Source organism: Ostrea edulis, chromosome 8, assembly GCF_947568905.1.
Source record: "Ostrea edulis chromosome 8, xbOstEdul1.1, whole genome shotgun sequence".
In the NCBI taxonomy this organism is placed as follows: Eukaryota; Metazoa; Mollusca; class Bivalvia; order Ostreida; family Ostreidae; genus Ostrea; species Ostrea edulis.
This window is the reverse complement of record NC_079171.1, coordinates 67,040,138-67,043,681: the sequence shown is the minus strand read 5'-3', so window position 1 is coordinate 67,043,681 and position 3,544 is coordinate 67,040,138. Positions and strand designations below refer to the sequence as shown.

The following is a 3,544-nucleotide window of genomic DNA, read 5'->3' as shown; positions in this document are numbered from 1 at the left end:
ATATTTCATTATGCAATTTGTGAACATTTGAGGTGGCGAGGTTCAAACTTGAATATTTATTGTTTTTATATGTAATACATGTTATAAAATTATTCAGATAAGTTAATGAAGTTTGCAATAGTAAGCCCTGGGTGGGAATCGAACCCACATACCAAAGTGTGAACATTTTATGTTGCAGTATAAAACCAGTAGAAAAACTTTTTTCAGTGTGCGAAATCAACGGTAGACAAAATCTACTTGAATTACCCCCCACCCCCACCCCACAGTCTGTTGTAGCGAGACGAGTATTTTGAACTAATATGTTTATAGAGAGAATTAATGCAGTTTTAAGACATTTACACATTTTGGGCATTCTGTAGTTCAATTTTATTTCCCTATTAGTACTACTTGCACAAATTAGACACTAGATATTATCACCAAGAAATAAACAGTATTGTAAATGACCTATGCATATTCAATATTAAGTGATAAAGTCTGTTGCAAAACAAAAGCGAATACAAATAATGAGTACAATTAGAACTTGATACTTCTATGTTAGCCTATAATAATCAGTTGGGCCTATAAAATTTGAAATTGTGGTAGATTCTTCAAAAGCAAGTTTCGCACACTGATACTCAAATAGTAGTTGGACATCATTTCATCTTATTAAATGTAAAAATAGAATTAATGAATTAACTCCCTGGTTTCCTTGTGAGCTGTTGAAGGGTGTTGCAAAGTTTGTCCCATCTTGTAGTAGACTCGTACCTTGGACATCCATGACTAAACAAGTGTAGAATATGTCATCATAGCAATGTTATGGATTATTTAACTACTTCAGTAATGCATTGATATGATTTAATTGACAGGGACAGATACACGATTACACGTTCCTGGTACTACAGCTTTACTATAGTATCGTTCGATGTATATTGCGTAATTTGCAAATTAACAAAATAACAAATAAAAAGAAAACATTGGTAATATTAAAGAAACAGACTTTAAAACAACTGCGATGTTACCGTGAGTTGTTTCCTTGATATAGTCGGTACTTTCGAAATGTTGAAAGCACACAACACTGGAAGGTGAAGGTTGCCACAACTTTCCTGGCTTCTGATCACGCTTAATAGCAATAATCCAGAGCTTCCGAAGGGCATCGTCTTTTGGAAAACGATGTCCTCCCCTGTTTGCGCACCCAGGCACACAACAACATGACGAGGGCATGCTACAATACTTTAACTGTATGAAATGTTTACGTATTCGTTTGCTTTGCTAATGGAATCTATTCTGAGCTAGGACCCCATCGGTAAAGGCGCCACCTACTTCCGCCGCAAGGGAAACAACTGCAAAAATGAATGCCATTGTTTTTGAAAACTATATTTTAAAAACAATGTTCAACCGCTTTACGCTTTACGGGTATGTTTGACTGCAAATAAAACTTCCTGTATTAATATTAAAGACAACCGGTTGACATGGGATGCTTAATCCGCTTAGGCACCTGATCCCACCCCTGATATGTCCAGGGGTCCCTGTTTGCCTAACTATTTATTTTGTATTGCTTGTAGGAGTTATGAGATTGACCGCTGTTCGTTATCTTCACCTTTCATGCATGTATTATTTAAAGGAGACATTGAATATTAAATCATCGTTCTTATATAACATATTTGTTGATTACAAATTTATTAAGCCAAATACAGAAACATTTGGACGGAAAAGTTTGACATTCCAAAATATGTATGGAAGACAATTTAGCTCTTAAAAGTCGAAAACAATTCAGATAAACAAACATCAGAGTTTAACTATCAATTGTTACATAAACTTTTGAATAATAACTTGAATGCTAGCAAATGGAATCCAAATATAGAAAAAAAAATATTGTGAAAACTGTGGTGAAATTGAAAACATAGAACACCTGATATGCCGGGAGAACGTCTAACAGAATAGGGAAAAGGATTAACAATGTAATAGATATTGACATATCTTGGAAACATATCATCATAAGCTTTTATCATGAAACAGATATATCAGAGGCTCTTAATATTTATTTCATTGCACTGAAGATTTATACATATAAACTGAATTGTTGACTAACTGAAACCTCTTGTAACAGTGGAAATTGATATATCTCAGTGAAATGGGCTTTCAATACACATCGATACATTGTAGAACAATCGTATTCAACTATGTATATTGAAAATATATTTAAGAAAGTTTGTATATGAGAGGCCCGGTTTGGAGGGAGACGGCTTCCTCAGAATTTGTTTACCTGGAGGCAATTTGACTCTTGGTGTATGTGGTAGTGTGCCTTACAGGTAAACGAAGTTGACCTTTCATGTGGTAAACAATAGCTTTGTATGATTTGATAATTCAATCTAACTATTGTAAACTTTATTGTATACCCTTTGAAATACATGTATCATTAAAATATAATTGATATCAAAATAGTTGTCCTCCTTTATCGTGTATCCTATCCTATCGTGCGTGTATCCTATCCTATCGTGCGTGTATCCTATCCTATCGTGCGTGTATCCTATCCTATCGTGCGTGTATCCTATCCTATCGTGCGTGTATCGTGTTTTATCGTTTATCATGTCAAGAATAAAGTTGCGGGCACTGCACCTCATGCATACATATTGTAAAAATACTTCCATTTTTAAACGGTTCAATTCTGCGTGGACTGGTGTATTGATGACTGTTATGAACAATCAACTAATTATCTATTTATTCACTCTCACAATCATTGATGTAAAATATTTTCAAATATAATGGATTTAATTTACATAGCAGAAATATGTATTCTCCCATTAAATGAATCGGCTTCTTTGATTTTCAAATAGTACTTACTTGGATTGCATATTTACAATGTAAGACGAAGATAACGAACAGTGATCAATCTCGCGACCTCTATAAGCAATACAAAATAGAGTTAGGCAAACAGGGACCCCTGGATATATCAGAGGTGGAATCAGATGCCTAGGGGGAGTAAACATCCTCTGTCGACCGGTCACCCAGTGACTGCACTATCTTGAATTTGCAGTCTGTGTTCGCTAAAGAGTGAGCACATCTTAACTTTTATTTTCTGAGGTTAAGGTCGATAACAGTCGGCGTTATGCATGTTTGAGCTGTGCAATGAAAACGTAAAGTAACACTATTGATATATCTCGTAACTGATTTCAGGAATGCAAAAATTAGAGTTGGAAAGACGGACTCTGGAACACACCAGGGGTAGGGTCAATTGATAAGAGGAGTAAGCATATCATGTTGACCGGTCACACCCGGTGCGAATTCTTTCTCTTAACCAGATAAGCGGGTTGATCCGACAACAAAATAAGCGTGCAAAGAAGTGCCCAACAGTTCGTTTCAACGCACCAGACAACATTTACCCCAATGACAAGTTGTAAAGAATTGTTAATGTTGTCCACTATCAAACTGCTTATCTTTCGTGTGAATTGTGACTGATCAATAATGGAATTATTTCGCATATCGGGAACTCAATGCTTGAAACATTTTGGAAACTATTTTGACGTGAATGGATATTTGGATATTGACTTCCTACATTTTTGTGATA

The 3,544-nt window shown here is 35.4% G+C and overlaps 1 long non-coding RNA gene across 1 annotated transcript; it reads right to left on the bottom strand.

Moving 5' to 3' along the window:
- Positions 1-389: 389 nt before the first annotated feature.
- On the bottom strand, positions 390-1,336 carry LOC130049274 (uncharacterized). The gene is made up of 2 exons (XR_008797775.1): positions 977-1,336; positions 390-759 (listed from the first exon to the last, which is right to left on the bottom strand). It is a non-coding gene; the product is annotated as an uncharacterized LOC130049274 (long non-coding RNA).
- Between the last annotated feature and the right edge of the window lie 2,208 nt (positions 1,337-3,544).